Source organism: Microcebus murinus, chromosome 14 (genome assembly GCF_040939455.1).
Source record: "Microcebus murinus isolate Inina chromosome 14, M.murinus_Inina_mat1.0, whole genome shotgun sequence".
Taxonomy (NCBI): Eukaryota; Metazoa; Chordata; class Mammalia; order Primates; family Cheirogaleidae; genus Microcebus; species Microcebus murinus.
In genome coordinates, this window is record NC_134117.1 from 80653610 (window position 1) to 80676832 (window position 23223).

General features: G+C 62.7%; 6 pseudogenes; all 6 read left to right on the forward strand.

The window, feature by feature from the left end:
• Positions 1-2090: 2090 nt before the first annotated feature.
• LOC142875945 (uncharacterized) lies at positions 2091-2209 on the forward strand (annotated as a pseudogene).
• A 3756-nt stretch (positions 2210-5965) lies between these two features.
• Positions 5966-6084, forward strand: LOC142875946 (uncharacterized; annotated as a pseudogene).
• A 3759-nt stretch (positions 6085-9843) lies between these two features.
• On the forward strand, positions 9844-9962 carry LOC142875947 (uncharacterized; annotated as a pseudogene).
• A 3764-nt stretch (positions 9963-13726) lies between these two features.
• LOC142875949 (uncharacterized) lies at positions 13727-13845 on the forward strand (annotated as a pseudogene).
• A 3756-nt stretch (positions 13846-17601) lies between these two features.
• Positions 17602-17720, forward strand: LOC142875950 (uncharacterized; annotated as a pseudogene).
• Positions 17721-21476: 3756 nt separating this feature from the next.
• On the forward strand, positions 21477-21595 carry LOC142875951 (uncharacterized; annotated as a pseudogene).
• The last annotated feature ends 1628 nt before the right edge of the window (positions 21596-23223 follow it).

Genomic DNA, 23223 nt, shown 5'->3' on the forward strand with positions numbered 1-23223 from the left:
GGGGTTTGGAGGAGCAACTGATGCCCTTTGCACTTTGGGTAGCAAGAGTCTGAGGTGTCTCCGAGCCCTGTGCCATGTCGGGGGGGGGGTGCGGGTGGGAGGAGGAGGAGGAGGAGGTGGGAAGGGCCGGGGCCTGCAGTCGTGTTCCCGGGGTGGCACGGCAAGTGGCTTCTTCCACAGGCTGCTTGGCCTGGGCTCCCTGCACCTGGGCCTTTGGAGGACCGGCCCTGTGTTTGCCAACACTTCCTGCAGGGACCCAGAGCTGGGAGGTGGCATCTCTCAGCCCTGGGTCGGGCAGAGCCCCAGCGGGCCATGCCCACAACCTCTCTCAGCACCGGTCCCCCAGAAGGCTCCCTTGGGACCAGGATTCTCTTGCGGTGACTCTTTAAGGTCTGGCCCCTGGATGGAGGGGCACCAGGAGTAGAGGAGCAGGAAGGGGAAGGGGGTGGCCATGCGAGGGGACACTTTGAGGCCAAGTCCCAGCTTCAGCCTGATCCTCCTGGGAACCCCGCTCTGAGACAAGGAGCCGGGCTTCGCATTCCCACAGCAGCCAGTCGTGGGCTGAGGACACCTGGGGCGTTGGGAACTCCCTGGCTTCTCCTTGGTTTAACATCTGGAGCTGCTTGGGAATCGTGCCGCCACACACACCCGAGTGCAGGTGTCTTCCGCACAGACTGCGGGCCTCGCTCTTCTGAATGCCGCTAGCTCGCCACCCACCCACGGGTGAGCCTGGTCAGGGTACTTTCTCTCAGGGGCAGACTCTCATCCGGGCGGGCTACCGGTGTCTCTGTTTGCTCCTTTCTTTCTTCCATTTCGGGAAAGGCTTCCTTACTGGGTGTGGAAATCTCCTATGCCTTTCCTCGCCTATTCTGTCAGCTTTCAAATTCTCTTTCAGGCCGGGCGCGGTGGCTCAAGCCTGTAATCCTAGCTCTCTGGGAGGCCGAGGCGGGCGGATTGCTCGAGGTCAGGAGTTCGAAACCAGCCTGAGCAAGAGCCAGACCCGGTCTCTACTGTAAATAGAAAGAAATTAATTGGCCAACTAATATATATAGGAAAATGAGCCAGGCATGGTGGCGCATGCCTGTAGTCCCAGCTACTTGGGAGGCTGAGGCAGAAGGATTGCTTGAGCCCAGGAGTTTGAGGTTGCTGTGAGCTAGGCTAACGCCACTGCACTCACTCTAGCCTAGGCAACAAAGCGAGACTGTGTCTCATAAAAAAAAAAAAAAAAATTCTCTTTCAGTTGCCACCCTCACAGATGGATTAGGAAACCCTTCCCGGTGCACTCATTAGTGAAATGACCTCAAGGAAGCTGGAATCCAATATCTAATCGCCGACTTTTAGCGAGTCCACACGCCAGGGTGGTCGGGGTCCAATGCAGCCCCGGCCAGGCCCAGGCCCCTTGGACCGGGCCACAGGAGGACACAGAGGAGGGTCCCGGCCCCCACGAAGCGGTGCCGGCAGTTCTCCACGGGCTTGGGCGTTTTCCAGAGGTAGGAGATGGAGGGGACTGATTTCTTCAGCGCCCCACAAACCACGCCACCCCACCCCACCCATGGGACACATCCCCAGAGAGAGACGCCCCATACACTGGCTCCCCTCCCCCTTGCGCTGTGCCCCAGCCCTGGCCCGGGGGAATAGGCGGCCGCCCAACAACAGGGCGAGGGGGGGCGCAGCTGAAAGGGGTTGTGGGGGAGGGCGGCCCCTGGCTGGGGTCAAAGGGCGAGCGCCCCGCGCGCGCGTGCGCAGTCAGCGGTGGCGACGCGCTGGGGGTGGGCAGCGGGTAGGTGAAGGAGGCCGAGGCCGGGGGAGGAGACGAGGGGGGCTGGAAGGGCTCCACCTTGACGAGTCCAGCCGTGGAGGCGCATCTTGTGTGAGTGTGAGTGAGTGTGAGTGTGTGTGTGTGTGTGTGTGTGTAGAGAGACAGCCCCCCGCCCCGCCCCGCCCATCACCCCCGTCCCTCGGAGCCCGCTGGACCCGGCGGCGAACTCAACAGGCCCGGCCCGGCGCGGGGCGTGCGTGGGGCGGGAGGAGGCGGCGGGGTTAGCGCAGAGAGGCTCGGCTTCTTGAGCGGGGCAGGGGCGCCCTCCGCCGTCCACGGCCACACCACCCTGAACGCGCCCGATCTCGTCTGGTCTCGGAAGCTAAGCAGGGTCGGGCCTCGTTAGTACTTGGATGGGAGACCGCCTGGGAATACCGGGTGCCACAGGCTGCTTCTTTTTTGTTTTTGTTTTTTTTTGGCCTCTTGTTCTGTCCCCTTTCTGGGAGCGCGGCGGCGGCCCGGGGTGGGGGTGACCCCCACCCTCAGCGCCCGCCGCGGTGCCTGGCGCCCCAGCCCGCACCGTGGGGCCTCCTCTTGTCCCGAGCCGCGACACCGCCGCCACGCGGCAGCACGCGTGGCATCTGGACTGTCAGGTCTCAGACCAAAGGTCTGCTCTGTGGGAACCGACACGCTGGAGGAAACCTTGAGAGTCTGAGAGGGGAGGGAGTTCCAGAAGAAGGCCAGGATGTCATTTTGAGGGAGTGTGTGACCAGAACTCGTCCCGTTGCTTTTGGGGTTCTATGGGCTACACGTAGGAATCTTTGGTGGTGGCACCTGATGTTGGGGGATCCGGAGTCACACCCAGACCTGCTCCACAGGCTTCCTTTTACTTTTCTCTTCGGATTCATTATTTTTAAAAAGTGTCCCTTACCTCTATTATTGCATTTTCTTTTCTCTCTCTTTTCAAGCAGATGATGGGAGTCCAAGTATTCAGGTGACATGTGTTGCCCGTGCCCCCCTCCCCGCTGTGTTCTTATTCATATACCTCTCATGTTGCTCCAGCGTATCGTGGGGGTACCAATGTTAAGGTCGGGTACGTTGCCCTCTCCAAGCCTCCCCCCTCGGGTCAGAGCTTCACGTGCGCCCATCCCCCAGTCGGTGCGCACCCACCCCATTCCCAATGGATGTGTATGCCCATCCCCTCCCCCCACCCGCCCGACACCCACCCGATGAAGGTGATTCCTCTCCGTCCACTTAGGTGTCCATCCGTTCGTACCAATTTGCCGGTGAGCGCGCTCACGTGGTGCTCGTGTGTCCATTCTTGGGATACCTGGCCTACTGGAACGGGTTCCAGCTCTGGCCAGGAGAACACGAGAGGCGCCCTCTCACCGCTGCTCCTCACAGCCGAATGGCACTCCGTGGTGTCCACGCGCCACATTTTATTAATGCACTCCTGGATGGATGGGCACTCGGGTCGCTTCCACATCTTTGCGATTGTGAATTGTGCCCTAACTGTAACCCTAACCCTTACCCAGCCCGTCTCCTCTGCCCCTGCCTGACGCACTCCTCCCCGGCCAGGCCCGTCACTGTCCTGGGCCCCCGCCTGACCGGCTCCTTCCCGCCCGGCCTGTCACCGTCCTCTGCCCCTGCCTGACATGCTCCTTCCCGCCGGGCCTCTCACCGTCCTCGGCCCCTGCCTGACCGGCTCCTCCGTCGCCTGGGCCTTCCAAGGGCTTGGTGTGGACGCTGCTTCCAGGAAGCCCTCCAGAAACCCGGCAGCAGGGTGGCCGCAGCAGTCTCCAGCAGCGGTCCCTAAGTCGCGTGCGGGGGACGTGCCCCGGCTGTGCCGCGGGGGGGGCCCAGCCTGGTGTCTTCCCTGAGGCCCTGCGGCTGCCGGCTGCCGCCCCCCGCAAGGGGAGAGCCGCGGAGGTGGGGACCGCCTCCTGATGGGATCCCGGGGCTCTCTGTCCTGCCCGAAGGCCCAGCTGGCCTGCGGGTCCTTAGAGTGGCAAAAACCTCCGAAAACTGAGACTGAGGGTCCGGTGGGTGTCTGCACTTTTGTGCTGGGCACCCCAGGGAGGCCCGGGGGCTGGCTGGACAACGTGGTCTGCTGGGCGGGGGGTTTGGAGGAGCAACTGATGCCCTTTGCACTTTGGGTAGCAAGAGTCTGAGGTGTCTCCGAGCCCTGTGCCATGTCGGGGGGGGGGTGCGGGTGGGAGGAGGAGGAGGAGGAGGTGGGAAGGGCCGGGGCCTGCAGTCGTGTTCCCGGGGTGGCACGGCAAGTGGCTTCTTCCACAGGCTGCTTGGCCTGGGCTCCCTGCACCTGGGCCTTTGGAGGACCGGCCCTGTGTTTGCCAACACTTCCTGCAGGGACCCAGAGCTGGGAGGTTGCATCTCTCAGCCCTGGGTCGGGCAGAGCCCCAGCGGGCCATGCCCACAACCTCTCTCAGCACCGGTCCCCCAGAAGGCTCCCTTGGGACCAGGATTCTCTTGCGGTGACTCTTTAAGGTCTGGCCCCTGGATGGAGGGGCACCAGGAGTAGAGGAGCAGGAAGGGGAAGGGGGTGGCCATGCGAGGGGACACTTTGAGGCCAAGTCCCAGCTTCAGCCTGATCCTCCTGGGAACCCCGCTCTGAGACAAGGAGCCGGGCTTCGCATTCCCACAGCAGCCAGTCGTGGGCTGAGGACACCTGGGGCGTTGGGAACTCCCTGGCTTCTCCTTGGTTTAACATCTGGAGCTGCTTGGGAATCGTGCCGCCACACACACCCGAGCGCAGGTGTCTTCCGCACAGACTGCGGGCCTCGCTCTTCTGAATGCCGCTAGCTCGCCACCCACCCACGGGTGAGCCTGGTCAGGGTACTTTCTCTCAGGGGCAGACTCTCATCCGGGCGGGCTACCGGTGTCTCTGTTTGCTCCTTTCTTTCTTCCATTTCGGGAAAGGCTTCCTTACTGGGTGTGGAAATCTCCTATGCCTTTCCTCGCCTATTCTGTCAGCTTTCAAATTCTCTTTCAGGCCGGGCGCGGTGGCTCAAGCCTGTAATCCTAGCTCTCTGGGAGGCCGAGGCGGGCGGATTGCTCGAGGTCAGGAGTTCGAAACCAGCCTGAGCAAGAGCCAGACCCGGTCTCTACTGTAAATAGAAAGAAATTAATTGGCCAACTAATATATATAGGAAAATGAGCCAGGCATGGTGGCGCATGCCTGTAGTCCCAGCTACTTGGGAGGCTGAGGCAGAAGGATTGCTTGAGCCCAGGAGTTTGAGGTTGCTGTGAGCTAGGCTAACGCCACTGCACTCACTCTAGCCTAGGCAACAAAGCGAGACTGTGTCTCATAAAAAAAAAAAAAAATTCTCTTTCAGTTGCCACCCTCACAGATGGATTAGGAAACCCTTCCCGGTGCACTCATTAGTGAAATGACCTCAAGGAAGCTGGAATCCAATATCTAATCGCCGACTTTTAGCGAGTCCACACGCCAGGGTGGTCGGGGTCCAATGCAGCCCCGGCCAGGCCCAGGCCCCTTGGACCGGGCCACAGGAGGACACAGAGGAGGGTCCCGGCCCCCACGAAGCGGTGCCGGCAGTTCTCCACGGGCTTGGGCGTTTTCCAGAGGTAGGAGATGGAGGGGACTGATTTCTTCAGCGCCCCACAAACCACGCCACCCCACCCCACCCATGGGACACCTCCCCAGAGAGAGACGCCCCATACACTGGCTCCCCTCCCCCTTGCGCTGTGCCCCAGCCCTGGCCCGGGGGAATAGGCGGCCGCCCAGCAACAGGGCGAGGGGGGGCGCAGCTGAAAGGGGTTGTGGGGGAGGGCGGCCCCTGGCTGGGGTCAAAGGGCGAGCGCCCCGCGCGCGCGTGCGCAGTCAGCGGTGGCGACGCGCTGGGGGTGGGCAGCGGGTAGGTGAAGGAGGCCGAGGCCGGGGGAGGAGACGAGGGGGGCTGGAAGGGCTCCACCTTGACGAGTCCAGCCGTGGAGGCGCATCTTGTGTGAGTGTGAGTGAGTGTGAGTGTGTGTGTGTGTGTGTGTGTGTAGAGAGACAGCCCCCCGCCCCGCCCCGCCCATCACCCCCGTCCCTCGGAGCCCGCTGGACCCGGCGGCGAACTCAACAGGCCCGGCCCGGCGCGGGGCGTGCGTGGGGCGGGAGGAGGCGGCGGGGTTAGCGCAGAGAGGCTCGGCTTCTTGAGCGGGGCAGGGGCGCCCTCCGCCGTCCACGGCCACACCACCCTGAACGCGCCCGATCTCGTCTGGTCTCGGAAGCTAAGCAGGGTCGGGCCTCGTTAGTACTTGGATGGGAGACCGCCTGGGAATACCGGGTGCCACAGGCTGCTTCTTTTTTGTTTTTGTTTTTTTTTGGCCTCTTGTTCTGTCCCCTTTCTGGGAGCGCGGCGGCGGCCCGGGGTGGGGGTGACCCCCACCCTCAGCGCCCGCCGCGGTGCCTGGCGCCCCAGCCCGCACCGTGGGGCCTCCTCTTGTCCCGAGCCGCGACACCGCCGCCACGCGGCAGCACGCGTGGCATCTGGACTGTCAGGTCTCAGACCAAAGGTCTGCTCTGTGGGAACCGACACGCTGGAGGAAACCTTGAGAGTCTGAGAGGGGAGGGAGTTCCAGAAGAAGGCCAGGATGTCATTTTGAGGGAGTGTGTGACCAGAACTCGTCCCGTTGCTTTTGGGGTTCTATGGGCTACACGTAGGAATCTTTGGTGGTGGCACCTGATGTTGGGGGATCCGGAGTCACACCCAGACCTGCTCCACAGGCTTCCTTTTACTTTTCTCTTCGGATTCATTATTTTTAAAAAGTGTCCCTTACCTCTATTATTGCATTTTCTTTTCTCTCTCTTTTCAAGCAGATGATGGGAGTCCAAGTATTCAGGTGACATGTGTTGCCCGTGCCCCCCTCCCCGCTGTGTTCTTATTCATATACCTCTCATGTTGCTCCAGCGTATCGTGGGGGTACCAATGTTAAGGTCGGGTACGTTGCCCTCTCCAAGCCTCCCCCCTCGGGTCAGAGCTTCACGTGCGCCCATCCCCCAGTCGGTGCGCACCCACCCCATTCCCAATGGATGTGTATGCCCATCCCCTCCCCCCACCCGCCCGACACCCACCCGATGAAGGTGATTCCTCTCCGTCCACTTAGGTGTCCATCCGTTCGTACCAATTTGCCGGTGAGCGCGCTCACGTGGTGCTTGTGTGTCCATTCTTGGGATACCTGGCCTACTGGAACGGGTTCCAGCTCTGGCCAGGAGAACACGAGAGGCGCCCTCTCACCGCTGCTCCTCACAGCCGAATGGCACTCCGTGGTGTCCACGCGCCACATTTTATTAATGCACTCCTGGATGGATGGGCACTCGGGTCGCTTCCACATCTTTGCGATTGTGAATTGTGCCCTAACTGTAACCCTAACCCTTACCCAGCCCGTCTCCTCTGCCCCTGCCTGACGCACTCCTCCCCGGCCAGGCCCGTCACTGTCCTGGGCCCCCGCCTGACCGGCTCCTTCCCGCCCGGCCTGTCACCGTCCTCTGCCCCTGCCTGACATGCTCCTTCCCGCCGGGCCTCTCACCGTCCTCGGCCCCTGCCTGACCGGCTCCTCCGTCGCCTGGGCCTTCCAAGGGCTTGGTGTGGACGCTGCTTCCAGGAAGCCCTCCAGAAACCCGGCAGCAGGGTGGCCGCAGCAGTCTCCAGCAGCGGTCCCTAAGTCGCGTGCGGGGGACGTGCCCCGGCTGTGCCGCGGGGGGGGGCCCAGCCTGGTGTCTTCCCTGAGGCCCTGCGGCTGCCGGCTGCCGCCCCCCGCAAGGGGAGAGCCGCGGAGGTGGGGACCGCCTCCTGATGGGATCCCGGGGCTCTCTGTCCTGCCCGAAGGCCCAGCTGGCCTGCGGGTCCTTAGAGTGGCAAAAACCTCCGAAAACTGAGACTGAGGGTCCGGTGGGTGTCTGCACTTTTGTGCTGGGCACCCCAGGGAGGCCCGGGGGCTGGCTGGACAACGTGGTCTGCTGGGCGGGGGGTTTGGAGGAGCAACTGATGCCCTTTGCACTTTGGGTAGCAAGAGTCTGAGGTGTCTCCGAGCCCTGTGCCATGTCGGGGGGGGGGTGCGGGTGGGAGGAGGAGGAGGAGGAGGTGGGAAGGGCCGGGGCCTGCAGTCGTGTTCCCGGGGTGGCACGGCAAGTGGCTTCTTCCACAGGCTGCTTGGCCTGGGCTCCCTGCACCTGGGCCTTTGGAGGACCGGCCCTGTGTTTGCCAACACTTCCTGCAGGGACCCAGAGCTGGGAGGTGGCATCTCTCAGCCCTGGGTCGGGCAGAGCCCCAGCGGGCCATGCCCACAACCTCTCTCAGCACCGGTCCCCCAGAAGGCTCCCTTGGGACCAGGATTCTCTTGCGGTGACTCTTTAAGGTCTGGCCCCTGGATGGAGGGGCACCAGGAGTAGAGGAGCAGGAAGGGGAAGGGGGTGGCCATGCGAGGGGACACTTTGAGGCCAAGTCCCAGCTTCAGCCTGATCCTCCTGGGAACCCCGCTCTGAGACAAGGAGCCGGGCTTCGCATTCCCACAGCAGCCAGTCGTGGGCTGAGGACACCTGGGGCGTTGGGAACTCCCTGGCTTCTCCTTGGTTTAACATCTGGAGCTGCTTGGGAATCGTGCCGCCACACACACCCGAGTGCAGGTGTCTTCCGCACAGACTGCGGGCCTCGCTCTTCTGAATGCCGCTAGCTCGCCACCCACCCACGGGTGAGCCTGGTCAGGGTACTTTCTCTCAGGGGCAGACTCTCATCCGGGCGGGCTACCGGTGTCTCTGTTTGCTCCTTTCTTTCTTCCATTTCGGGAAAGGCTTCCTTACTGGGTGTGGAAATCTCCTATGCCTTTCCTCGCCTATTCTGTCAGCTTTCAAATTCTCTTTCAGGCCGGGCGCGGTGGCTCAAGCCTGTAATCCTAGCTCTCTGGGAGGCCGAGGCGGGCGGATTGCTCGAGGTCAGGAGTTCGAAACCAGCCTGAGCAAGAGCCAGACCCGGTCTCTACTGTAAATAGAAAGAAATTAATTGGCCAACTAATATATATAGGAAAATGAGCCAGGCATGGTGGCGCATGCCTGTAGTCCCAGCTACTTGGGAGGCTGAGGCAGAAGGATTGCTTGAGCCCAGGAGTTTGAGGTTGCTGTGAGCTAGGCTAACGCCACTGCACTCACTCTAGCCTAGGCAACAAAGCGAGACTGTGTCTCATAAAAAAAAAAAAAAAAATTCTCTTTCAGTTGCCACCCTCACAGATGGATTAGGAAACCCTTCCCGGTGCACTCATTAGTGAAATGACCTCAAGGAAGCTGGAATCCAATATCTAATCGCCGACTTTTAGCGAGTCCACACGCCAGGGTGGTCGGGGTCCAATGCAGCCCCGGCCAGGCCCAGGCCCCTTGGACCGGGCCACAGGAGGACACAGAGGAGGGTCCCGGCCCCCACGAAGCGGTGCCGGCAGTTCTCCACGGGCTTGGGCGTTTTCCAGAGGTAGGAGATGGAGGGGACTGATTTCTTCAGCGCCCCACAAACCACGCCACCCCACCCCACCCATGGGACACCTCCCCAGAGAGAGACGCCCCATACACTGGCTCCCCTCCCCCTTGCGCTGTGCCCCAGCCCTGGCCCGGGGGAATAGGCGGCCGCCCAACAACAGGGCGAGGGGGGGCGCAGCTGAAAGGGGTTGTGGGGGAGGGCGGCCCCTGGCTGGGGTCAAAGGGCGAGCGCCCCGCGCGCGCGTGCGCAGTCAGCGGTGGCGACGCGCTGGGGGTGGGCAGCGGGTAGGTGAAGGAGGCCGAGGCCGGGGGAGGAGACGAGGGGGGCTGGAAGGGCTCCACCTTGACGAGTCCAGCCGTGGAGGCGCATCTTGTGTGAGTGTGAGTGAGTGTGAGTGTGTGTGTGTGTGTGTGTGTGTAGAGAGACAGCCCCCCGCCCCGCCCCGCCCATCACCCCCGTCCCTCGGAGCCCGCTGGACCCGGCGGCGAACTCAACAGGCCCGGCCCGGCGCGGGGCGTGCGTGGGGCGGGAGGAGGCGGCGGGGTTAGCGCAGAGAGGCTCGGCTTCTTGAGCGGGGCAGGGGCGCCCTCCGCCGTCCACGGCCACACCACCCTGAACGCGCCCGATCTCGTCTGGTCTCGGAAGCTAAGCAGGGTCGGGCCTCGTTAGTACTTGGATGGGAGACCGCCTGGGAATACCGGGTGCCACAGGCTGCTTCTTTTTTGTTTTTGTTTTTTTTTGGCCTCTTGTTCTGTCCCCTTTCTGGGAGCGCGGCGGCGGCCCGGGGTGGGGGTGACCCCCACCCTCAGCGCCCGCCGCGGTGCCTGGCGCCCCAGCCCGCACCGTGGGGCCTCCTCTTGTCCCGAGCCGCGACACCGCCGCCACGCGGCAGCACGCGTGGCATCTGGACTGTCAGGTCTCAGACCAAAGGTCTGCTCTGTGGGAACCGACACGCTGGAGGAAACCTTGAGAGTCTGAGAGGGGAGGGAGTTCCAGAAGAAGGCCAGGATGTCATTTTGAGGGAGTGTGTGACCAGAACTCGTCCCGTTGCTTTTGGGGTTCTATGGGCTACACGTAGGAATCTTTGGTGGTGGCACCTGATGTTGGGGGATCCGGAGTCACACCCAGACCTGCTCCACAGGCTTCCTTTTACTTTTCTCTTCGGATTCATTATTTTTAAAAAGTGTCCCTTACCTCTATTATTGCATTTTCTTTTCTCTCTCTTTTCAAGCAGATGATGGGAGTCCAAGTATTCAGGTGACATGTGTTGCCCGTGCCCCCCTCCCCGCTGTGTTCTTATTCATATACCTCTCATGTTGCTCCAGCGTATCGTGGGGGTACCAATGTTAAGGTCGGGTACGTTGCCCTCTCCAAGCCTCCCCCCTCGGGTCAGAGCTTCACGTGCGCCCATCCCCCAGTCGGTGCGCACCCACCCCATTCCCAATGGATGTGTATGCCCATCCCCTCCCCCCACCCGCCCGACACCCACCCGATGAAGGTGATTCCTCTCCGTCCACTTAGGTGTCCATCCGTTCGTACCAATTTGCCGGTGAGCGCGCTCACGTGGTGCTTGTGTGTCCATTCTTGGGATACCTGGCCTACTGGAACGGGTTCCAGCTCTGGCCAGGAGAACACGAGAGGCGCCCTCTCACCGCTGCTCCTCACAGCCGAATGGCACTCCGTGGTGTCCACGCGCCACATTTTATTAATGCACTCCTGGATGGATGGGCACTCGGGTCGCTTCCACATCTTTGCGATTGTGAATTGTGCCCTAACTGTAACCCTAACCCTTACCCAGCCCGTCTCCTCTGCCCCTGCCTGACGCACTCCTCCCCGGCCAGGCCCGTCACTGTCCTGGGCCCCCGCCTGACCGGCTCCTTCCCGCCCGGCCTGTCACCGTCCTCTGCCCCTGCCTGACATGCTCCTTCCCGCCGGGCCTCTCACCGTCCTCGGCCCCTGCCTGACCGGCTCCTCCGTCGCCTGGGCCTTCCAAGGGCTTGGTGTGGACGCTGCTTCCAGGAAGCCCTCCAGAAACCCGGCAGCAGGGTGGCCGCAGCAGTCTCCAGCAGCGGTCCCTAAGTCGCGTGCGGGGGACGTGCCCCGGCTGTGCCGCGGGGGGGGCCCAGCCTGGTGTCTTCCCTGAGGCCCTGCGGCTGCCGGCTGCCGCCCCCCGCAAGGGGAGAGCCGCGGAGGTGGGGACCGCCTCCTGATGGGATCCCGGGGCTCTCTGTCCTGCCCGAAGGCCCAGCTGGCCTGCGGGTCCTTAGAGTGGCAAAAACCTCCGAAAACTGAGACTGAGGGTCCGGTGGGTGTCTGCACTTTTGTGCTGGGCACCCCAGGGAGGCCCGGGGGCTGGCTGGACAACGTGGTCTGCTGGGCGGGGGGTTTGGAGGAGCAACTGATGCCCTTTGCACTTTGGGTAGCAAGAGTCTGAGGTGTCTCCGAGCCCTGTGCCATGTCGGGGGGGGGGTGCGGGTGGGAGGAGGAGGAGGAGGAGGTGGGAAGGGCCGGGGCCTGCAGTCGTGTTCCCGGGGTGGCACGGCAAGTGGCTTCTTCCACAGGCTGCTTGGCCTGGGCTCCCTGCACCTGGGCCTTTGGAGGACCGGCCCTGTGTTTGCCAACACTTCCTGCAGGGACCCAGAGCTGGGAGGTGGCATCTCTCAGCCCTGGGTCGGGCAGAGCCCCAGCGGGCCATGCCCACAACCTCTCTCAGCACCGGTCCCCCAGAAGGCTCCCTTGGGACCAGGATTCTCTTGCGGTGACTCTTTAAGGTCTGGCCCCTGGATGGAGGGGCACCAGGAGTAGAGGAGCAGGAAGGGGAAGGGGGTGGCCATGCGAGGGGACACTTTGAGGCCAAGTCCCAGCTTCAGCCTGATCCTCCTGGGAACCCCGCTCTGAGACAAGGAGCCGGGCTTCGCATTCCCACAGCAGCCAGTCGTGGGCTGAGGACACCTGGGGCGTTGGGAACTCCCTGGCTTCTCCTTGGTTTAACATCTGGAGCTGCTTGGGAATCGTGCCGCCACACACACCCGAGTGCAGGTGTCTTCCGCACAGACTGCGGGCCTCGCTCTTCTGAATGCCGCTAGCTCGCCACCCACCCACGGGTGAGCCTGGTCAGGGTACTTTCTCTCAGGGGCAGACTCTCATCCGGGCGGGCTACCGGTGTCTCTGTTTGCTCCTTTCTTTCTTCCATTTCGGGAAAGGCTTCCTTACTGGGTGTGGAAATCTCCTATGCCTTTCCTCGCCTATTCTGTCAGCTTTCAAATTCTCTTTCAGGCCGGGCGCGGTGGCTCAAGCCTGTAATCCTAGCTCTCTGGGAGGCCGAGGCGGGCGGATTGCTCGAGGTCAGGAGTTCGAAACCAGCCTGAGCAAGAGCCAGACCCGGTCTCTACTGTAAATAGAAAGAAATTAATTGGCCAACTAATATATATAGGAAAATGAGCCAGGCATGGTGGCGCATGCCTGTAGTCCCAGCTACTTGGGAGGCTGAGGCAGAAGGATTGCTTGAGCCCAGGAGTTTGAGGTTGCTGTGAGCTAGGCTAACGCCACTGCACTCACTCTAGCCTAGGCAACAAAGCGAGACTGTGTCTCATAAAAAAAAAAAAAAAAATTCTCTTTCAGTTGCCACCCTCACAGATGGATTAGGAAACCCTTCCCGGTGCACTCATTAGTGAAATGACCTCAAGGAAGCTGGAATCCAATATCTAATCGCCGACTTTTAGCGAGTCCACACGCCAGGGTGGTCGGGGTCCAATGCAGCCCCGGCCAGGCCCAGGCCCCTTGGACCGGGCCACAGGAGGACACAGAGGAGGGTCCCGGCCCCCACGAAGCGGTGCCGGCAGTTCTCCACGGGCTTGGGCGTTTTCCAGAGGTAGGAGATGGAGGGGACTGATTTCTTCAGCGCCCCACAAACCACGCCACCCCACCCCACCCATGGGACACCTCCCCAGAGAGAGACGCCCCATACACTGGCTCCCCTCCCCCTTGCGCTGTGCCCCAGCCCTGGCCCGGGGGAATAGGCGGCCGCCCAACAACAGGGCGAGGGGGGGCGCAGCTGAAAGGGGTTGTGGGGGAGGGCGGCCCCTGGCTGGGGTCAAAGGGCGAGCGCCCCGCGCGCGCGTGCGCAGTCAGCGGTGGCGACGCGCTGGGGGTGGGCAGCGGGTAGGTGAAGGAGGCCGAGGCCGGGGGAGGAGACGAGGGGGGCTGGAAGGGCTCCACCTTGACGAGTCCAGCCGTGGAGGCGCATCTTGTGTGAGTGTGAGTGAGTGTGAGTGAGTGTGTGTGTGTGTGTGTGTGTGTGTAGAGAGACAGCCCCCCGCCCCGCCCCGCCCATCACCCCCGTCCCTCGGAGCCCGCTGGACCCGGCGGCGAACTCAACAGGCCCGGCCCGGCGCGGGGCGTGCGTGGGGCGGGAGGAGGCGGCGGGGTTAGCGCAGAGAGGCTCGGCTTCTTGAGCGGGGCAGGGGCGCCCTCCGCCGTCCACGGCCACACCACCCTGAACGCGCCCGATCTCGTCTGGTCTCGGAAGCTAAGCAGGGTCGGGCCTCGTTAGTACTTGGATGGGAGACCGCCTGGGAATACCGGGTGCCACAGGCTGCTTCTTTTTTGTTTTTGTTTTTTTTTGGCCTCTTGTTCTGTCCCCTTTCTGGGAGCGCGGCGGCGGCCCGGGGTGGGGGTGACCCCCACCCTCAGCGCCCGCCGCGGTGCCTGGCGCCCCAGCCCGCACCGTGGGGCCTCCTCTTGTCCCGAGCCGCGACACCGCCGCCACGCGGCAGCACGCGTGGCATCTGGACTGTCAGGTCTCAGACCAAAGGTCTGCTCTGTGGGAACCGACACGCTGGAGGAAACCTTGAGAGTCTGAGAGGGGAGGGAGTTCCAGAAGAAGGCCAGGATGTCATTTTGAGGGAGTGTGTGACCAGAACTCGTCCCGTTGCTTTTGGGGTTCTATGGGCTACACGTAGGAATCTTTGGTGGTGGCACCTGATGTTGGGGGATCCGGAGTCACACCCAGACCTGCTCCACAGGCTTCCTTTTACTTTTCTCTTCGGATTCATTATTTTTAAAAAGTGTCCCTTACCTCTATTATTGCATTTTCTTTTCTCTCTCTTTTCAAGCAGATGATGGGAGTCCAAGTATTCAGGTGACATGTGTTGCCCGTGCCCCCCTCCCCGCTGTGTTCTTATTCATATACCTCTCATGTTGCTCCAGCGTATCGTGGGGGTACCAATGTTAAGGTCGGGTACGTTGCCCTCTCCAAGCCTCCCCCCTCGGGTCAGAGCTTCACGTGCGCCCATCCCCCAGTCGGTGCGCACCCACCCCATTCCCAATGGATGTGTATGCCCATCCCCTCCCCCCACCCGCCCGACACCCACCCGATGAAGGTGATTCCTCTCCGTCCACTTAGGTGTCCATCCGTTCGTACCAATTTGCCGGTGAGCGCGCTCACGTGGTGCTCGTGTGTCCATTCTTGGGATACCTGGCCTACTGGAACGGGTTCCAGCTCTGGCCAGGAGAACACGAGAGGCGCCCTCTCACCGCTGCTCCTCACAGCCGAATGGCACTCCGTGGTGTCCACGCGCCACATTTTATTAATGCACTCCTGGATGGATGGGCACTCGGGTCGCTTCCACATCTTTGCGATTGTGAATTGTGCCCTAACTGTAACCCTAACCCTTACCCAGCCCGTCTCCTCTGCCCCTGCCTGACGCACTCCTCCCCGGCCAGGCCCGTCACTGTCCTGGGCCCCCGCCTGACCGGCTCCTTCCCGCCCGGCCTGTCACCGTCCTCTGCCCCTGCCTGACATGCTCCTTCCCGCCGGGCCTCTCACCGTCCTCGGCCCCTGCCTGACCGGCTCCTCCGTCGCCTGGGCCTTCCAAGGGCTTGGTGTGGACGCTGCTTCCAGGAAGCCCTCCAGAAACCCGGCAGCAGGGTGGCCGCAGCAGTCTCCAGCAGCGGTCCCTAAGTCGCGTGCGGGGGACGTGCCCCGGCTGTGCCGCGGGGGGGGCCCAGCCTGGTGTCTTCCCTGAGGCCCTGCGGCTGCCGGCTGCCGCCCCCCGCAAGGGGAGAGCCGCGGAGGTGGGGACCGCCTCCTGATGGGATCCCGGGGCTCTCTGTCCTGCCCGAAGGCCCAGCTGGCCTGCGGGTCCTTAGAGTGGCAAAAACCTCCGAAAACTGAGACTGAGGGTCCGGTGGGTGTCTGCACTTTTGTGCTGGGCACCCCAGGGAGGCCCGGGGGCTGGCTGGACAACGTGGTCTGCTGGGCGGGGGGTTTGGAGGAGCAACTGATGCCCTTTGCACTTTGGGTAGCAAGAGTCTGAGGTGTCTCCGAGCCCTGTGCCATGTCGGGGGGGGGGGGGTGCGGGTGGGAGGAGGAGGAGGAGGAGGTGGGAAGGGCCGGGGCCTGCAGTCGTGTTCCCGGGGTGGCACGGCAAGTGGCTTCTTCCACAGGCTGCTTGGCCTGGGCTCCCTGCACCTGGGCCTTTGGAGGACCGGCCCTGTGTTTGCCAACACTTCCTGCAGGGACCCAGAGCTGGGAGGTTGCATCTCTCAGCCCTGGGTCGGGCAGAGCCCCAGCGGGCCATGCCCACAACCTCTCTCAGCACCGGTCCCCCAGAAGGCTCCCTTGGGACCAGGATTCTCTTGCGGTGACTCTTTAAGGTCTGGCCCCTGGATGGAGGGGCACCAGGAGTAGAGGAGCAGGAAGGGGAAGGGGGTGGCCATGCGAGGGGACACTTTGAGGCCAAGTCCCAGCTTCAGCCTGATCCTCCTGGGAACCCCGCTCTGAGACAAGGAGCCGGGCTTCGCATTCCCACAGCAGCCAGTCGTGGGCTGAGGACACCTGGGGCGTTGGGAACTCCCTGGCTTCTCCTTGGTTTAACATCTGGAGCTGCTTGGGAATCGTGCCGCCACACACACCCGAGTGCAGGTGTCTTCCGCACAGACTGCGGGCCTCGCTCTTCTGAATGCCGCTAGCTCGCCACCCACCCACGGGTGAGCCTGGTCAGGGTACTTTCTCTCAGGGGCAGACTCTCATCCGGGCGGGCTACCGGTGTCTCTGTTTGCTCCTTTCTTTCTTCCATTTCGGGAAAGGCTTCCTTACTGGGTGTGGAAATCTCCTATGCCTTTCCTCGCCTATTCTGTCAGCTTTCAAATTCTCTTTCAGGCCGGGCGCGGTGGCTCAAGCCTGTAATCCTAGCTCTCTGGGAGGCCGAGGCGGGCGGATTGCTCGAGGTCAGGAGTTCGAAACCAGCCTGAGCAAGAGCCAGACCCGGTCTCTACTGTAAATAGAAAGAAATTAATTGGCCAACTAATATATATAGGAAAATGAGCCAGGCATGGTGGCGCATGCCTGTAGTCCCAGCTACTTGGGAGGCTGAGGCAGAAGGATTGCTTGAGCCCAGGAGTTTGAGGTTGCTGTGAGCTAGGCTAACGCCACTGCACTCACTCTAGCCTAGGCAACAAAGCGAGACTGTGTCTCATAAAAAAAAAAAAAAAAATTCTCTTTCAGTTGCCACCCTCACAGATGGATTAGGAAACCCTTCCCGGTGCACTCATTAGTGAAATGACCTCAAGGAAGCTGGAATCCAATATCTAATCGCCGACTTTTAGCGAGTCCACACGCCAGGGTGGTCGGGGTCCAATGCAGCCCCGGCCAGGCCCAGGCCCCTTGGACCGGGCCACAGGAGGACACAGAGGAGGGTCCCGGCCCCCACGAAGCGGTGCCGGCAGTTCTCCACGGGCTTGGGCGTTTTCCAGAGGTAGGAGATGGAGGGGACTGATTTCTTCAGCGCCCCACAAACCACGCCACCCCACCCCACCCCACCCATGGGACACATCCCCAGAGAGAGACGCCCCATACACTGGCTCCCCTCCCCCTTGCGCTGTGCCCCAGCCCTGGCCCGGGGGAATAGGCGGCCGCCCAGCAACAGGGCGAGGGGGGGCGCAGCTGAAAGGGGTTGTGGGGGAGGGCGGCCCCTGGCTGGGGTCAAAGGGCGAGCGCCGCGCGCGCGTGCGCAGTCAGCGGTGGCGACGCGCTGGGGGTGGGCAGCGGGTAGGTGAAGGAGGCCGAGGCCGGGGGAGGAGACGAGGGGGGCTGGAAGGGCTCCACCTTGACGAGTCCAGCCGTGGAGGCGCATCTTGTGTGAGTGTGAGTGAGTGTGAGTGTGTGTGTGTGTGTAGAGAGACAGCCCCCCGCCCCGCCCCGCCCATCACCCCCGTCCCTCGGAGCCCGCTGGACCCGGCGGCGAACTCAACAGGCCCGGCCCGGCGCGGGGCGTGCGTGGGGCGGGAGGAGGCGGCGGGGTTAGCGCAGAGAGGCTCGGCTTCTTGAGCGGGGCAGGGGCGCCCTCCGCCGTCCACGGCCACACCACCCTGAACGCGCCCGATCTCGTCTGGTCTCGGAAGCTAAGCAGGGTCGGGCCTCGTTAGTACTTGGATGGGAGACCGCCTGGGAATACCGGGTGCCACAGGCTGCTTCTTTTTTGTTTTTGTTTTTTTTTGGCCTCTTGTTCTGTCCCCTTTCTGGGAGCGCGGCGGCGGCCCGGGGTGGGGGTGACCCCCACCCTCAGCGCCCGCCGCGGTGCCTGGCGCCCCAGCCCGCACCGTGGGGCCTCCTCTTGTCCCGAGCCGCGACACCGCCGCCACGCGGCAGCACGCGTGGCATCTGGACTGTCAGGTCTCAGACCAAAGGTCTGCTCTGTGGGAACCGACACGCTGGAGGAAACCTTGAGAGTCTGAGAGGGGAGGGAGTTCCAGAAGAAGGCCAGGATGTCATTTTGAGGGAGTGTGTGACCAGAACTCGTCCCGTTGCTTTTGGGGTTCTATGGGCTACACGTAGGAATCTTTGGTGGTGGCACCTGATGTTGGGGGATCCGGAGTCACACCCAGACCTGCTCCACAGGCTTCCTTTTACTTTTCTCTTCGGATTCATTATTTTTAAAAAGTGTCCCTTACCTCTATTATTGCATTTTCTTTTCTCTCTCTTTTCAAGCAGATGATGGGAGTCCAAGTATTCAGGTGACATGTGTTGCCCGTGCCCCCCTCCCCGCTGTGTTCTTATTCATATACCTCTCATGTTGCTCCAGCGTATCGTGGGGGTACCAATGTTAAGGTCGGGTACGTTGCCCTCTCCAAGCCTCCCCCCTCGGGTCAGAGCTTCACGTGCGCCCATCCCCCAGTCGGTGCGCACCCACCCCATTCCCAATGGATGTGTATGCCCATCCCCTCCCCCCACCCGCCCGACACCCACCCGATGAAGGTGATTCCTCTCCGTCCACTTAGGTGTCCATCCGTTCGTACCAATTTGCCGGTGAGCGCGCTCACGTGGTGCTCGTGTGTCCATTCTTGGGATACCTGGCCTACTGGAACGGGTTCCAGCTCTGGCCAGGAGAACACGAGAGGCGCCCTCTCACCGCTGCTCCTCACAGCCGAATGGCACTCCGTGGTGTCCACGCGCCACATTTTATTAATGCACTCCTGGATGGATGGGCACTCGGGTCGCTTCCACATCTTTGCGATTGTGAATTGTGCCCTAACTGTAACCCTAACCCTTACCCAGCCCGTCTCCTCTGCCCCTGCCTGACGCACTCCTCCCCGGCCAGGCCCGTCACTGTCCTGGGCCCCCGCCTGACCGGCTCCTTCCCGCCCGGCCTGTCACCGTCCTCTGCCCCTGCCTGACATGCTCCTTCCCGCCGGGCCTCTCACCGTCCTCGGCCCCTGCCTGACCGGCTCCTCCGTCGCCTGGGCCTTCCAAGGGCTTGGTGTGGACGCTGCTTCCAGGAAGCCCTCCAGAAACCCGGCAGCAGGGTGGCCGCAGCAGTCTCCAGCAGCGGTCCCTAAGTCGCGTGCGGGGGACGTGCCCCGGCTGTGCCGCGGGGGGGGCCCCAGCCTGGTGTCTTCCCTGAGGCCCTGCGGCTGCCGGCTGCCGCCCCCCGCAAGGGGAGAGCCGCGGAGGTGGGGACCGCCTCCTGATGGGATCCCGGGGCTCTCTGTCCTGCCCGAAGGCCCAGCTGGCCTGCGGGTCCTTAGAGTGGCAAAAACCTCCGAAAACTGAGACTGAGGGTCCGGTGGGTGTCTGCACTTTTGTGCTGGGCACCCCAGGGAGGCCCGGGGGCTGGCTGGACAACGTGGTCTGCTGGGCGGGGGGTTTGGAGGAGCAACTGATGCCCTTTGCACTTTGGGTAGCAAGAGTCTGAGGTGTCTCCGAGCCCTGTGCCATGTCGGGGGGGGGGTGCGGGTGGGAGGAGGAGGAGGAGGAGGTGGGAAGGGCCGGGGCCTGCAGTCGTGTTCCCGGGGTGGCACGGCAAGTGGCTTCTTCCACAGGCTGCTTGGCCTGGGCTCCCTGCACCTGGGCCTTTGGAGGACCGGCCCTGTGTTTGCCAACACTTCCTGCAGGGACCCAGAGCTGGGAGGTTGCATCTCTCAGCCCTGGGTCGGGCAGAGCCCCAGCGGGCCATGCCCACAACCTCTCTCAGCACCGGTCCCCCAGAAGGCTCCCTTGGGACCAGGATTCTCTTGCGGTGACTCTTTAAGGTCTGGCCCCTGGATGGAGGGGCACCAGGAGTAGAGGAGCAGGAAGGGGAAGGGGGTGGCCATGCGAGGGGACACTTTGAGGCCAAGTCCCAGCTTCAGCCTGATCCTCCTGGGAACCCCGCTCTGAGACAAGGAGCCGGGCTTCGCATTCCCACAGCAGCCAGTCGTGGGCTGAGGACACCTGGGGCGTTGGGAACTCCCTGGCTTCTCCTTGGTTTAACATCTGGAGCTGCTTGGGAATCGTGCCGCCACACACACCCGAGCGCAGGTGTCTTCCGCACAGACTGCGGGCCTCGCTCTTCTGAATGCCGCTAGCTCGCCACCCACCCACGGGTGAGCCTGGTCAGGGTACTTTCTCTCAGGGGCAGACTCTCATCCGGGCGGGCTACCGGTGTCTCTGTTTGCTCCTTTCTTTCTTCCATTTCGGGAAAGGCTTCCTTACTGGGTGTGGAAATCTCCTATGCCTTTCCTCGCCTATTCTGTCAGCTTTCAAATTCTCTTTCAGGCCGGGCGCGGTGGCTCAAGCCTGTAATCCTAGCTCTCTGGGAGGCCGAGGCGGGCGGATTGCTCGAGGTCAGGAGTTCGAAACCAGCCTGAGCAAGAGCCAGACCCGGTCTCTACTGTAAATAGAAAGAAATTAATTGGCCAACTAATATATATAGGAAAATGAGCCAGGCATGGTGGCGCATGCCTGTAGTCCCAGCTACTTGGGAGGCTGAGGCAGAAGGATTGCTTGAGCCCAGGAGTTTGAGGTTGCTGTGAGCTAGGCTAACGCCACTGCACTCACTCTAGCCTAGGCAACAAAGCGAGACTGTGTCTCATAAAAAAAAAAAAAAAAATTCTCTTTCAGTTGCCACCCTCACAGATGGATTAGGAAACCCTTCCCGGTGCACTCATTAGTGAAATGACCTCAAGGAAGCTGGAATCCAATATCTAATCGCCGACTTTTAGCGAGTCCACACGCCAGGGTGGTCGGGGTCCAATGCAGCCCCGGCCAGGCCCAGGCCCCTTGGACCGGGCCACAGGAGGACACAGAGGAGGGTCCCGGCCCCCACGAAGCGGTGCCGGCAGTTCTCCACGGGCTTGGGCGTTTTCCAGAGGTAGGAGATGGAGGGGACTGATTTCTTCAGCGCCCCACAAACCACGCCACCCCACCCCACCCCACCCATGGGACACATCCCCAGAGAGAGACGCCCCATACACTGGCTCCCCTCCCCCTTGCGCTGTGCCCCAGCCCTGGCCCGGGGGAATAGGCGGCCGCCCAGCAACAGGGCGAGGGGGGGCGCAGCTGAAAGGGGTTGTGGGGGAGGGCGGCCCCTGGCTGGGGTCAAAGGGCGAGCGCCCCGCGCGCGCGTGCGCAGTCAGCGGTGGCGACGCGCTGGGGGTGGGCAGCGGGTAGGTGAAGGAGGCCGAGGCCGGGGGAGGAGACGAGGGGGGCTGGAAGGGCTCCACCTTGACGAGTCCAGCCGTGGAGGCGCATCTTGTGTGAGTGTGAGTGAGTGTGAGTGTGTGTGTGTGTGTAGAGAGACAGCCCCCCGCCCCGCCCCGCCCATCACCCCCGTCCCTCGGAGCCCGCTGGACCCGGCGGCGAACTCAACAGGCCCGGCCCGGCGCGGGGCGTGCGTGGGGCGGGAGGAGGCGGCGGGGTTAGCGCAGAGAGGCTCGGCTTCTTGAGCGGGGCAGGGGCGCCCTCCGCCGTCCACGGCCACACCACCCTGAACGCGCCCGATCTCGTCTGGTCTCGGAAGCTAAGCAGGGTCGGGCCTCGTTAGTACTTGGATGGGAGACCGCCTGGGAATACCGGGTGCCACAGGCTGCTTCTTTTTTGTTTTTGTTTTTTTTTGGCCTCTTGTTCTGTCCCCTTTCTGGGAGCGCGGCGGCGGCCCGGGGTGGGGGTGACCCCCACCCTCAGCGCCCGCCGCGGTGCCTGGCGCCCCAGCCCGCACCGTGGGGCCTCCTCTTGTCCCGAGCCGCGACACCGCCGCCACGCGGCAGCACGCGTGGCATCTGGACTGTCAGGTCTCAGACCAAAGGTCTGCTCTGTGGGAACCGACACGCTGGAGGAAACCTTGAGAGTCTGAGAGGGGAGGGAGTTCCAGAAGAAGGCCAGGATGTCATTTTGAGGGAGTGTGTGACCAGAACTCGTCCCGTTGCTTTTGGGGTTCTATGGGCTACACGTAGGAATCTTTGGTGGTGGCACCTGATGTTGGGGGATCCGGAGTCACACCCAGACCTGCTCCACAGGCTTCCTTTTACTTTTCTCTTCGGATTCATTATTTTTAAAAAGTGTCCCTTACCTCTATTATTGCATTTTCTTTTCTCTCTCTTTTCAAGCAGATGATGGGAGTCCAAGTATTCAGGTGACATGTGTTGCCCGTGCCCCCCTCCCCGCTGTGTTCTTATTCATATACCTCTCATGTTGCTCCAGCGTATCGTGGGGGTACCAATGTTAAGGTCGGGTACGTTGCCCTCTCCAAGCCTCCCCCCTCGGGTCAGAGCTTCACGTGCGCCCATCCCCCAGTCGGTGCGCACCCACCCCATTCCCAATGGATGTGTATGCCCATCCCCTCCCCCCACCCGCCCGACACCCACCCGATGAAGGTGATTCCTCTCCGTCCACTTAGGTGTCCATCCGTTCGTACCAATTTGCCGGTGAGCGCGCTCACGTGGTGCTCGTGTGTCCATTCTTGGGATACCTGGCCTACTGGAACGGGTTCCAGCTCTGGCCAGGAGAACACGAGAGGCGCCCTCTCACCGCTGCTCCTCACAGCCGAATGGCACTCCGTGGTGTCCACGCGCCACATTTTATTAATGCACTCCTGGATGGATGGGCACTCGGGTCGCTTCCACATCTTTGCGATTGTGAATTGTGCCCTAACTGTAACCCTAACCCTTACCCAGCCCGTCTCCTCTGCCCCTGCCTGACGCACTCCTCCCCGGCCAGGCCCGTCACTGTCCTGGGCCCCCGCCTGACCGGCTCCTTCCCGCCCGGCCTGTCACCGTCCTCTGCCCCTGCCTGACATGCTCCTTCCCGCCGGGCCTCTCACCGTCCTCGGCCCCTGCCTGACCGGCTCCTCCGTCGCCTGGGCCTTCCAAGGGCTTGGTGTGGACGCTGCTTCCAGGAAGCCCTCCAGAAACCCGGCAGCAGGGTGGCCGCAGCAGTCTCCAGCAGCGGTCCCTAAGTCGCGTGCGGGGGACGTGCCCCGGCTGTGCCGCGGGGGGGGCCCCAGCCTGGTGTCTTCCCTGAGGCCCTGCGGCTGCCGGCTGCCGCCCCCCGCAAGGGGAGAGCCGCGGAGGTGGGGACCGCCTCCTGATGGGATCCCGGGGCTCTCTGTCCTGCCCGAAGGCCCAGCTGGCCTGCGGGTCCTTAGAGTGGCAAAAACCTCCGAAAACTGAGACTGAGGGTCCGGTGGGTGTCTGCACTTTTGTGCTGGGCACCCCAGG